Source organism: Octopus bimaculoides, chromosome 4 (genome assembly GCF_046866305.1).
Source record: "Octopus bimaculoides isolate indiv1 chromosome 4, ASM4686630v1, whole genome shotgun sequence".
Classification (NCBI taxonomy): domain Eukaryota; kingdom Metazoa; phylum Mollusca; class Cephalopoda; order Octopoda; family Octopodidae; genus Octopus; species Octopus bimaculoides.
The window spans coordinates 38,703,103-38,717,233 of NC_142931.1; the positions used below are offsets into that span (position 1 = coordinate 38,703,103).

Genomic DNA, 14,131 nt, shown 5'->3' on the forward strand with positions numbered 1-14,131 from the left:
CCTGCCATATATGTTATGTGTGTGTGTGTGTGTGTGTGTGTATGCATGTGTCTTTGTGTTTGTCCCCCATCACTGTTTGACAACCAGTGTTTGTTTGTTTATGTCCCTGTAACTTAGCAAATCACTAGGGTTGATTCATTTGACTAAAATCCTTCAAGGCAGTGCCCTAGAATTGCTGTGGTCCAATGACTGAAACAACTAAAAGATAAAAGCTATAAACATACATACGTACATATATAGTGTAAGAGAAAATTCAATATTGGATGTCGATCTATAAAACTTAACTAAATTCTTTAGATCAGAGCTCTTTCTATCTAAGTTTCTGATCTAAAAAGGTTTAAGATATGATTATATTTTAACTTAAGAATACATTCAGAGTTATATCAGATACTACTCTTTCCACAACACTAGTTATGGAATAATGTATTAGGATTAGAATAAATAAAATAGAAGTATTAATATAATGCTTTTTGCTTATTGTGTTCATGTTGCCGTTGTTTTGCTTTTAATCTGGAAATTCTTGTGTTTGTTTTAGATTATATTATTGTTATTATTTTGGTATTGTTGTTATTGCTGTTGTAGATTTGTAGCTTTGAGCTTATCTATTAGATGATGCTGTGATGCTTTCTTACAATGAGGGGGAAAGTATCCACAGCAGCTGAAGTGGAACAAATGATATTATATATACTGAGTTGCTCAAAGTGAAAGGTACCTGTGGTTATGGGAGACCAAGTAAGACTTGGGATGAGACAGTGAAAAATGGTCTCAAGATGTTACATCTGATGAAAGAGATGAGTGAAGACCATGTTATTTGGTGATGTGTGATGTCACATAAGAGCTGATTTTTCTTGCAGGCTTAGTGCACATACCCCTCTCTTGCCTATTGTTTTTTTGTGTGCATGCATCCCCCCACAGACCTATTTTCCATTCTATACCTTCAAATCCCATTACCATCTTTTTTCCTAACAACTGTTGCCTAATCTGTATCCTCTAGTCTCCTTTACACATTGTGCCTCAACACTTATATTCATATTAATATTTTTCTTTCTCTTTCATAAAGTTGAAGTTTTTAAGCGATTAAAATTAACCATAAAACTGTTTTTGAAGGGTTTAGCAAACAACACAAAGAAGGTCTAAGAAATTTTGACTTTACCAAGACTTTGTTTTGATCAAATTCCCCTACAATTTTCAATTATAAAATAATTTTGTTTCCTGCAAGCTCATCTACCTACCTACAGATGTCAGGATTTCCCTACACTGGGGAATATGCCATGCATGATTAATGAAATTACAAATACAGATAAAATGAAGTACAAAAAATTACTCAGAAATGCATTTACAAACAACTTATGTATCCCTATTTTTAACACCCTTGTGACCTCTTGTAGAAGCATATGTTTTAAGGAATCCCAGTTGCGAAATGCAAATTAAGAACAATAGTTAGTAGCATGAGGAATTAATTGCTTCCTGAATATTGTATTAGACTTTATTTAAAGTATTTTTACCCCCCCCCCCCCCCCCCCCCGCATTCTTTCCATACTTGATCTTTCAGGTGTCAGATTTCTGCATTTCTCACATTCATCTTGAAAGAAATGTTGATCATATGTTGTTAATTCATATATTACATACAATATAAGAAGGAATTTTAGTTACCTGACTATATGATGTTTTACATTGTTGAACAATTGCATATAAAGTCAGATAGGATAAAAGTATGATTGAAAGTAGTCTTACTGGATGTCTGCCTGAAGTTGAATTTCCACACTAATTATAAGCACGTAACCAAAATATAATTTACCTTTGTTTCCAGTGCTCTGATCCATCAATTCTGTCAAAAATAGACAAGCTTACACAGAAAAAAAGAAGTTGATGTAATATGGATATTTATAAAAAGGATGACATAAATAAAAATTAAAGCTTTATTTAACTCAAGATCACAAGTTAGACCGACAACATAGTCTCTTGTTAAAAAAAAAAAAGACTTAAGATATTTAAAATGTACACTTCGCATTAACACCTTACCTGACTTTTATCTTTTTTAGAGATTGTAATTTTTATTATGTCTCCTTTCAATTTTATCAAGGCACAAATTTGGTATAGAAAATATTACAAAATAAATTTTGTTATTTATTTAAGACAGAACTATAAGCCTCTGAATGTTATAATACTTTTAATCTTGTAATGCTTAATTCATCAATATGCAGAAGAAAAAAAAGATTTTATTAGACTTTCAGATTATTTTAAGAGTATGTTTGAAGTAAAAATTAAATTTTTTTTGCATATATTATATATGAATTATTCAAATGTCAACAGTTCTGCTGCAACAACCAGATATTATAATTGCTTGCATCAATAATGTTGTTCAAATGCAAATAATCATTAGAGCTCATCCAAGCTTTCAATTTTGTTGTCTTTTTCCTATAATGGCGAAGTATTTGAGGTATCAAGAAATTTTAACAAAAGACAACTATTGTTCATCTGTTTAATGCCCTTTTTTAAAAAATATTTTCCATACTAGCATGGGTTAATAGAGGAGTTATCTGAGGCAATATGTTACTACTGGATGCTCTTCTTGTCACCAACCTTTTCCTGTTCTAGTACAAATTCTATTTACTCTCTTCAGTTTCAAATGTGCTCAGTGGTCAGTCATAATTAAGGAATGTCAATACCATCACTGTTTTGCTCCAACTCTCTCTCTCTCTTTCACTCACACACACACACACACACACACACACACACACACACACACACAGAGGTTTCCTGCAGTTTTTGTCTTTCAAGTTCACTTAAGGCATTCATCAGTCTGGAGCTGTATGAATAGATACCTATACAAGGTGCTGTGTGGTGGAATTGAACCTGATACCATGTGGTTCAAAGCAAACTTCTCAACCACACTGCTATGCCTGCATATATGGTTAAAAAATGACTCTAAGAGCAGCAAAAATTGTTTTGCTCTAATAATATTTAAATGAAGATTTCTAAATGAGTGCAAGTTAATCGTTTCAACACTATGCTAATTTTAATTAGTTTATTCAGAATAATGAAAAATAAGATTAAATGACTTCATCATTTGTTTATCATGTGAAAGAATTTGATATATTGGTCCTATGTTCCCTCAAACTACAGATCAGTTTCAAGTTAAGTTTAATAGTACAAGTGGTGGTGGTGGTAGCAGTTTTTCTTAATCTTTTTTTTTTTTTAATAAGCTAATCACTTTTAGAGAAGCAGTTCCTGACATTGCAGGCTCTCTCTGACTGATGACACCGGTGCATCTGATGCCCACTTGAAAAGTTTGCAGATCAGTCTGGGTGGGAAGGGAGCTTACTTAATGCATGTAATATTAAAGGTATTCTAGCTCTGATCATCCTCTTTTTTTTTTTTGTTTTTTTTTTGCAGATAGTGTATTTTGAGTTACATTATCCAGTTATTATCTTTGTCTCTCTTCTGTTCTGTCTATCTCTCATCAACCAAATAAACTGCTGTTTTAATAATTTATGTGAAAATTTTTAGCCATGATGATCTTGTCTTTAAAATAAAATTGTTTTTAGATGTTGTGTATCTAGGACTACATTATTGAATTTATTTTGTTTTTAAAATAGTAGGCTGTGATTTGAAGATTTGCCTGTTATTTCTATCAGGTCAAGTGACCAGATATATGCTCCTTTGCTCTTGTACTAATTGGTTGCTGTCTCTGTTGGAGAGGATGAAAGTTCAGTGCCTTTCAACAAGGATCGCCAAAAAAGCTACGAAGATGTCTTAGCATCACTTAGCAAGGCCTATACCCACTGCCGACCAGCTGTCTACTTAAAGCTATATGTGGATATGGTATGTTCACACAGTTTGCATTGCTTGTCTGAAACCCTCATCTTGTCCAGAATATTGATCTGCTGGAAGATTAATCTGGTTACACATTTATGGGCATGCAACCAGATGATACCCTCTGTCAGTCACCATAATATATTGAACATATTGTTTCTCTGGGTATCAATCGATACACTAAAGTTTCAACTTCATGCAGCAGATTTGATAGAAGCCCACAACATTATCCACCATCTTTCCAACAACTTTAGCCACTATTTTTTTTACTTCAGTATCTCTACCAACAACATAGCACCCATGACTTTCAGAAACACTCTTTCACCCTCACAATTGTTGAAGTATGGAATAAACTATCTTACCCACAACAATTGTTAGCTGTCGGGACACTGTATCTTCCAAATTTCTTACACTTCTCAAAATTTGCTAACACTACTTGCAACGTGCCTATGCACCGTTTACTCTTTAAGATTCACTTGACATTCTCTTTTCTATCTTTTGTGATTTATTGTGTACTGTGCATGTACTTCTAGTCTTCATTGTTGTTTTTCTTTACTTGACTTATATGTCTGCTTTCTGTCCCACTTTTAACCTTCTCTGACTAGTTGTAGTGCACCTGAGCATTGTATACAATGAGCTCATTATTATATTTTATAAGACAGTGTAGTACTAGCTTCCTAATAAAATCATTAAACTCTTCAGTTGAGAAGCATACTATTTATGTTATCATATAACTACAGTTTAGCTATATCTTTCTTTACTTCAGTTTTCTCTTACCCCCACCACTCTCATTAACTAGATAAACTGCAGTTTTAATAAATTATGTGAAAATATTTAACCTTGAAAAGATCTCTTTCTCCTCCTTTTTCCTTTCATCTTTCTAACTTTTTCCTTCTTGTCTTTCTTTCCTTTTCTCTATCTTTTATTTTTATTTTCTCTCCTCCCCCTCTTTTCTCTTTCACTTTTTCTCTTTTCTCTTCTTTCATTCTTTCTCTTTTACCCCATGTATCTTTTCTTTCCTCTCTTTCCCTTTACATACTCTATCTTTCCTTTCTGTTTTTCTTTATTATGTTTTCTCTTTTATTACTTCCTCACTTTGTCATATTTCCCTCATTTCTGTTTGACTTTTTTTTTCCTTTTCACTTTCTTCTTTCTCTTTTTCTCCTCATATGTATACTCCCATTCCACCCACCCTCTAACAGAAACAGAATAGAGAGACAAGCTCTTTAGTTATTGAAATTCAGGAAAAATTCTATCAGTAGGATTAGCTATTTTGTTGGATGGAACATGTATATTTAAACAAATTTTTCCATCTATAAAGTAAATTTCAAATTCCTCTCACTACTATTGCTGATGTCATAAGAACAGAACATTTATAAATGAATGATCAGTTAGTTTATTCCACCACCCCTTTCATGTGTATTGCTTGAACACTGTTTGCCTCAGTCTACCAAGATAATAACAGCTTTGGTAACTAACATGCCTGATTTTTAACAGTTTGCAAATAAATGTATGTAGTTGAAATCAGATGGAACATAAAATCAATATTATTGTAAAAATATTTGGAAGAAAATTTCAAAACAACTAAAACCAATTGAATGAGGCAATTTATTATTTCTGAGTTCAAATACTGCTGTAGTCAAATTTTTATCTTTTTTTTGTATCATTAAAAAGTAACAGTCAACTGTATTCTCCATAAAAATGTGTGATCTTGCATTTATTGTAGACATTATTATTATTATGAGAAGTCTTTCTTTGGTGTTTCATGCATGTTTCTGCTGCACCACCTGGTGCATCTCCATGTTCCTGAGATCTGTATGGCATTATTTTTCTGAGGATCGTGAGAGTACAGATTCTTCCTGTTGGTATATTGCACCAATTTTTGTTATGGGGTTCAGTTTCTTGTCTCATTAGTGTGTTTTGTTGTGTGTGGTATGTGCATTGTGAGTTGTTATTTTATTGGGCCTTAAATCCTGTATTTTTTTTTTGTAGGAGTTGTTTTAGGTTATTAGGTGTTTGTTGTATAGGGTGTGTATTGTGTGTGAAAATTGTAGATCAAGGACTATGTTGTCTAGTGCATCATTCTTTTATTCAAGAAATTAGAAAGTCAAGTGACCTTGTGGAGTCTCCATCATTAGCTCATTGGTGAATATTGAATGCAGTGGTGCTTACTTACTGGCTTGTATCTAACTTGCGCTCCGTCAGTTATGATGAGGAGTGTTCCTGATCATGAAATTAATGTGCAAGTGGTTGAACACTCCACAAACATGTGTGCCCTTAATGTAATTCTCAGAGAGATTCAGTGTGACATAGAATGTGACAAGACTGACTCTTTGAATTACAAGTACAACTCGTATTTGCCGGCTGAGTGAACCAGAACAACATGAAATTGTCTTGCTCAAGGACACAATGTACCATCAAGAATTGAACTCACAATCTTGTGGTTATGAGGCAAATACCATAATCACTAAGCCATGTGCCTTCACTGACTTACATCTATAGATACAATTGCTGTTAAGTATATTTGAGATTGTTCTATTTCTTATGTTACGCTTCTATTATAATTTTTAAAAAAAAGAAAAAGAAGAGAAAAATATTTCAAGTTTGTATATTAAGTATAACTAGAAGCTAGGCAGTAGAAGACCTTTTTATTTTCTCAGAGCAGAGAATGGTTTAGTTGAAACATCTTAAGGTAAAAAATTCAACTCCGATCGCGTAGACCTATGATTGAAGTTATTCCAGTTGTGACTATACAGTGTTTTTCAACAGAAACATCAAAGGCTACATTATTTAATGTGTCCTTTTCTTATACTAAAATTTGTGATTTGAGGGAAATTTGGCTGCTCTTTTTAGTAGATTCAACATTCATATAGAAGCTTCTGTCATGGCTTATATGTAAAGAGATTATACTTAAGTGGTAGGACATTTATATTACTAAGGTTGTTAATATTTATCCTATGTTAATCCTGACTCTGATCAACCTACTTTTTTTGGTTACATGTTAATCCTAACTGTGACCAACCTATTTTTTTTGTTAATCCTAACTGTGACCAACCTACTTTTTTTGTTAATTCTGACTGTGACCAACTTACTTTTTTTGTTAATTCTAACTGTGACCAACCTACTTTTTTTGTTAATCCTAACTGTGACCAACCTATTTTTTTTGTTAATCCTAACTGTGACCAACCTACTTTTTTTGTTAATCCTAACTGACCAACCTACTTTTTTTGTTAATCCTAACTGTGACCAACCTACTTTTTTTGTTAATCCTAACTGTGACCAACCTACTTTTTTTGTTAATCCTAACTGTGACCAACCTACTTTTTTTTGTTAATCCTAACTGTGACCAACCTACTTTTTTTGTTAATTCTGACTGTGACCAACCTACTTTTTTTGTTAATCCTAACTGTGACCAACCTACTTTTTTTGTTAATCCTAACTGTGACCAACCTACTTTTTTTGTTAATCCTAACTGTGACCAACCTACTTTTGTTTTGTATATTTGTGGTAATATTGTCCAATGTAGTATTTTTAAGACCATCGTATGTGATCTGAGATTTGGCTGTTATTTTTATTTCTAGTGTGGAGTTTTTTGTTACCTCACCCAAGCAACCATGCAATGGCTCCCTCTTTATGTAATTATATCTTGTTGAGTAATCCAGATTAATAGTTGGGTAAATAATGTGAATGAGAAAGTTTGGTGTTTTTTTAGCTAGAAGCGTGTTTTTAACTTGTTCAGAATGGCTGAAGATGTTATGGAAATTCATAAACTGTTATTTATAATGATTTCTACTACTTCTTCACTTTCTCTTTAGTTTTCTCCTCCTTTGCCTTTTTTTTTTTTTTTGCTCTTGTAATTATTATTACAGCAGTATACATATTATAACTGATGACTATTGCAGCATTTTCACTGTTGTAAAAATCTATCATGTAGGTCACCCAGCAGGCGATTGAAATAGGTTTTAGGTTAATGGGTTCTCAAAGGTGGTGGTGGCATTTAGTTATGTTCATTTGTGTACTAAGTTCAAATCTCACTTCAGTTGATTTTGCTTTCATCCTTTCAGCATTAATAAAATAAAGTACGAGTCAAGTATTGAGGTCAATCTGTCTGTTCCTGTGCAATATTTCTGGTCTTTTAAGTTAGAAATCATCATTATAAAATCTAGGAAAAACTGTCCAGAGAACCATTACTCTGTAAATTGGTTGGAATTGGGAAGGGCATCCAGCCATAGGAACCATGCCAAAGCTGACATTGGAACTTGGCATAATCATCTGGTTTGCTACCCCTTATTGAACTGCCCAACCCATGCCAGCATAGGAAGCAGATGTTGAATGGTGATGATATGTGTATGTATAACTTCATCTTTTTTCTTTGTGTGTGTGTGTGTGTGTGTTTATAGGACATGTTGCCCATTCTATTAAAGAAACATCCAAACATATGAAATGGTGCAATATTTAATGAAAATGAAAACAAAATATTAGTGAAATAACTTTAAAACATTTATTAGAAACACTAAAAGTTCTAAATTAGAGAAATATTTTTTGTTACATTATAAACAATATTTTCTGAATTTTTTTAGTGTTCTAATTGTCAAAACAGTGATAATCAATGTAAATTAGACTGGTAGGCAGAAATAACAAAGAATCTAAGTTTAAAAATGGAGACAAGAATTTGGGGAAGAGGTTACTACAGTGAATGAAAGTTGTAGAAAGTGAACTGTGGGTTTTGAGCAATGGTTGTACTCAAAATGAACAATAAAAGGTGTTTTTAAAAGATTTATTCATCATCATCATCATCGTTTAACGTCCACTTTCCATGCTAGCATGGGTTGGATGATTTGACTGAGGACTGGTGAAACCCGAAGGCTAGAGTTTCTACAGCTGGATGCCCTTCTAAACAACAACCACTCTGAGAGTGTAGTAGGTGCTTTGACGTGTCACCGGCACGAAGGCCAGTCAGGCGATACTGGCAACGGCCACGCTTAAAATGGTGTATTTTATGTGCCACCCGCACGAGAGCCAGTCCAGGGGCACTGGCAGTGATCTCGCTCGAAAGTCCTTATGTATGCCACGGGCACAAGTGCCAGAAAGGCGATGCTGGGCACAGGTGCCATCCCGATTTCGCTTTCGTTTGCCCCAATAAGTCTTTGCAAGTTGAGTTTCATGTTCAAAGATTTTTTGTATTTGACTGATCCAAAAGATAGTTTAGAGTTTTGGTTACATATCTAGAAATACTTGGAAAAGCATCATTTTATACACACATACACACACTTATAAGTCAGTTGAGTGGTATAATTGGATAACTGGCAGAGCATTAAACCAAATTGGCCTGCAACAGTTATGTGCTTCCCCTTTGTACTGAGTTTAAATTCTTTTGGAGTGAACTTTTCTTTCATTACGTTGGAATCAGTAAAATATAAGTACCACCAATTTGTGGCCTTGTTCCTAATTTAGAAATCATTGTTATAAAATAGAGGGCAGTGGTTGGCAGAAATAGTAGAGTGCAAGATAAAAACAGTTAGTACAATCTTATGTTCATCACCAGGGTAATCTTTTCTTTTCTTCTAGTATCAATTAAGTAAACACTAGTCAAGTACTGGGATCAATCACGTTAAGTGCTCTACCTTCATGTGTTTTTTGTAGATAGATTAGAAATAAAACTGAGGTAGTAATGAAGAAAGGTGTTGTATTTAGTTATATTTCCTTACATTCTAAGTTATAATACTGCCAAGATTTATTTTGCTTTCATCTTTCTGCAGCCAGTAAAGCACCAGTTCAATACCTGTGTTAGAAAATATTATTATAAGGATGGTTGAGTGTTAAAATTGATAGATCTGTATCGATATTTAGTTACCTCACTTGACAGTCTGAGTTCTTTCATATTTTTTCCTGTGTTGATAAAACCAGTACCAGTCAAGTGAATGACTGTGCTTTGCCTCAAAATTTGTGAATTACAGTCAGTGTAAGAGATCATTCAACTATCTGATGAATTCTTTGTGGAGATTTCTTCTGTGGCCCTCTTTTGGTTAAGAAGGATTGACAGTTTTCTTCTGTCTGCTAACATTAGTTACATAGTGGACATGACTGAAAAATATAAGGAGAGAGATTTTTCTCTTCATTCAAGCCTTCATCAACTTTTTAACATTCTACTTGGAGAGGAGGGATATTGTAGTAAATATATTAAAAGATGAGTGAGAGTAGTAGGCATGGCTTGAGTGAATGAACCTACAATCATCATGTGTGCTTGTTGGCTGGAAACTGATAGCTGGGAAAGGGCAATGTGGTCTTGGATCCATGAAGTTTCTTTGTGGACCCTAGGTAACCTATTTTCTGAGTTCAAATCTGAGGTAATTTTTATCTTTCACTGTTCTGGGGTCAAGAAAATAAAATATCAGTGAAAATACTGGGGATGATTTAATTAAATTGCCTTTCCCATTCCCTCTTCAGAAAAATTTCTGGCATTATGTTGCCTATGTTAGAGATCATTATTATTAAACAGAGACTTACTGTTAGCACAGCAATCTTTCTTTGTGTTTATTGATCAACATGACAATATTTAGCTTGTGCCTTACTCTGTTCTGGTTTCCTCTTGCATAAAATACACATTTACTTTGGGTAGGTTCTAAGTGCTAAAACAATCCCTAAAGAAAATAGAAACCCACTGCTAAGTTGACTGAGCCAAATGTATTTTAACAGAATACATAGACTGTAGAATCTGATTTTGTCTAGCTACTGTAAAACCTACTCTTGAGAAGTAATTTTCTATGTAGCATTTTTCCTTTTTTTTTTTCCTCCTAAAGCCCATTGCTATTACTGATTCCATTCCAATGCCTTGCTTCCTTCTACTAACAGACATTACTTCAAGGTTGGATCATTTCTTTTAATCCTTTAATCCTTAAATAATCTTCAGCAATTCCAGATTGAGGTTTGGGCTTAGTGTATTCACCCCACTCTCTTTCTCTCTCCACTTTTACCTCCATCTCTTCCTATTTGTATTCCATCTCCAACTCTTTTCTTTCCCCCTTTTTTCAATATCCATGCTCCTTTCTCTCAGGTTTCTCTCTTCTTTGTTCTTTGTCATTCTGTCTCTCTCTCTTAGCCTTTCATTCCCCCTTTTCATTTTATCCTTCTTCCCCCATTGGAATACAGTACTGCAGTTCTGGTTGACTTTGTAAAACATTCAAAATTTTCTTGCTACCTCTGCCTTCACCTCATTTTCATCCCCCTTCTGCTGCTGTTCCCTTTTCTTTTTTTCTAGTTGTCTTTTTTCTTCAATGAGGACATATTAAAAAATCAAATGTACCTAAATATTATTAAACTATAAAAAAAGTTATGAAATATTTTTGCCTAGTATAGGTGCAGGTGTGGCTGTATGGTAAGAAGCTTGCTTCCCAACCACATGGTCTCAGGTTCAGTCCCATTACGTGACACCTTGGGCAAGTGTCTTCTATTATATGAAAACTAAAACAAGTCCGTCGTGTCTCTATATTTATGTGTGCGTATCTTTGTGTTTGTGCTTTTCCCCTACCACTGCTTGACAGCTAGTGTTGGTGTGTTAACATCCCTGTAACTTTGCGGTTTGGCAAAAAAGGCCAATAGAATCGGTTCCAGGCTTTAAAGAAATATGTCCTGGGATTGATTTGTTTGATTAAAACACCTCAAAGCAGTGTCCCAGCATAGCCGCAGTGAAAAGTGACTGAACCAAGTAAAAAACAAGAGCACTCAGTGAGCGCAAACCTCTGCCAAGGCAACACCAACGTCCTCTCAACGATTAGCCAGAGATGACTTTTAAAATGAGAATATCTGAAATAGAGTCGACTGCCCTCACAAACGAGAATACTAAAAATGAACCTGACCACTCTCAAAAATTAAGTAAAAAACGGAAAAATAATCCAGAATCCCTGTCTGGTACCGGATCGAGCCCAAAATCTAATCGGTTTGTGCCAATCATGAGGCCAAACATCTCAGAAAATTTCATCCGAATCCATCCAGCAGTTCTTGAGATCTTGTCCACGGACAAACAAACAAACACAACTCAAAACAATACCTCTGCCTTCGCTAAGGCAGAGGTAATAAGAGTATAGACACAGGCTTGGCTGAGTAGTTAGGAAATTCCTTTAACGATTCAGTTCCACTATTTAGCACCTTGAGCAACTGTCTTGTATTATAGCACTAGGCTAACTAATGCATTGTAAATGAATTTGATGGATGGAAACTATGTAAAAGCTTGTTTCGTGTGTATGTACATCTTTGTTTTTGTATCCCCCCCCCCCCCCCAAACTGACAACTCACTTTCCCAAGGTGCCATGCAGGGCGACTGAACCCTAAAGCAATGTGATTGGAAAGCAAACTTCTTAATCACACAATCATCCTGAACTACTTATGTTTAATAAAAAATAACTTATTTACTTAACTTTTAACATCAACACCTTCAAAATGGTCAGGGTTTAATCACAGCTTCACATACCTGTAAGGCCTTGTTCAAAAATGTGGGTGGGGTGGATTCTGGCATGCAGAAGCAGTCAGAATGCCTACTGTGTTCCTTCCTGCTGGCCACAGCTTCATAGTCTGTTACAGCTGTTGATGTCACATCTTACAGCCTTTACAGATTCACTAAGCATTGAGCAGCAGTTATGAGGTTGGTATTTTGATATCTGATATGAACCATCATGACATAGATAACTCTTTTCCAATATTCAGATGGCTTCCAGTCTGCCATGCCAGCTAACTTTTTTTCAACTACAACTTTGCTCATGCTCTGTAATGTAGTTGACTTTTCACTAATACATCGAGCTCTTCCTGAAAAATGGAGACCTAGAAGATCATCAAATTTATCTCAGATACCTTGTGTATGTGTTTGTCTCTGTGTCTTGATATGTGATAGTTGTAAATGAATGTCATTGTCATACAAGCAGTGTCATTCATTTCAAATGTCTTGCAAAAACATACCAGGCCATAGGGAAATTTTATCTTGCTTGGAAGCAGATAAGGATTGGTGACAGAATGGACATTGAGGCATTGAAAATCTTTTTCAATAAATTCCATCCAACCCATATAAGCATGAGAAAGTGGACATTAAAACGATGATGATAGTACATATATTTGGATGTGTGTGCTTATATGTGTGTGTATACACACACATACATATATACACACCTTGTTCTCAGTCTTATGTTTTTCCTCACTCCAAAACACACACACACACACACACACACACACACACACACACACACCCATGCACTCGCGCGCACGCACCTACTACTACTAAAGAGTTAATATAAGGAGCTACTTAATTTGTTGATTATTTTCTCTCTGCCACACCCTATACTCTCATCCTCCCTTTATAGTTTATTATATTCCCCCTTAATGAAGTCAGTGCTGAACTAACTGAATGGTTGACTAATGTGATTATACAAAACTGAACAGCATCCCAATCTAGGGGTTCATTGTGGGTTGGCAAGATTGTTGGTTGTATGTTCTTGTCATGGAAAATCAATCTGGTTAAAAAGCAAAGGGTGTTTCTTTCTATTTTTCCTACACTCTCCCCTTTTCTGTAGTTCAACATTTTAGCTCATCATGATCATTAAGATACCAATACCATGATTCTGCTACCACCACCATCAGCAATAATAAACTTTTGTTAACACTGTTACTACTGATCTCTTCACCATCTGGTTCTCTCCATCCTATTTCTGAAAAGAGTTTCAAAATTTATCTCGTCATTATAATTATCATGGTTACTGTCACAATCAGCTTCATCATTGTTGTAACCACTCCCTCTATAGTTTTACTACCACTGCCTCTACCACCACCACCACCACCATCTTTATCATCATCATATTAACAGGACCAGCCTTCTAGTTTGTTACTACTTTTGCCATCATCATTATCATATGGGAAAACCACACCTATAGTGTATTACCCTTTGCACTATTACAAAACTACCCTTCTAGTTTATTAGTACTACTATCACCATTACCAATTCCATCATCATCACTTGACAATGCCACCCTCTACCTTGTTAGTGCTATTGTTGTCACCACCACTACTGTCAACACTGACATAACCATCCCTCTAGTGTATTACCACCATCCACCCACACACACACACACAGATGCACCCTCCTGCTGGTCTCTTTACCCTTTCCTGTTATTTACCAGCCTTATATGTCCGTCATTGTCATTGTATTCATCATCACAGCCACAGCAGTTTCTCCTCTCTGTCTCTAGTTAATTCCAACACTACTTGTTTTTCTACCTCTTTCTGTAATTACTGGGTGGTAGTAACAACGGTGGTGATACAAATGGGCCTCTAA

At 34.9% G+C, this 14,131-nt stretch overlaps 1 protein-coding gene across 5 annotated transcripts in view; it reads left to right on the forward strand.

Moving 5' to 3' along the window:
- The window catches only part of LOC106878700 (myc box-dependent-interacting protein 1), a 122,919-nt gene that overhangs the window by 45,077 nt on the left and 63,711 nt on the right, over positions 1–14,131 (forward strand). The window lies entirely within an intron of this gene.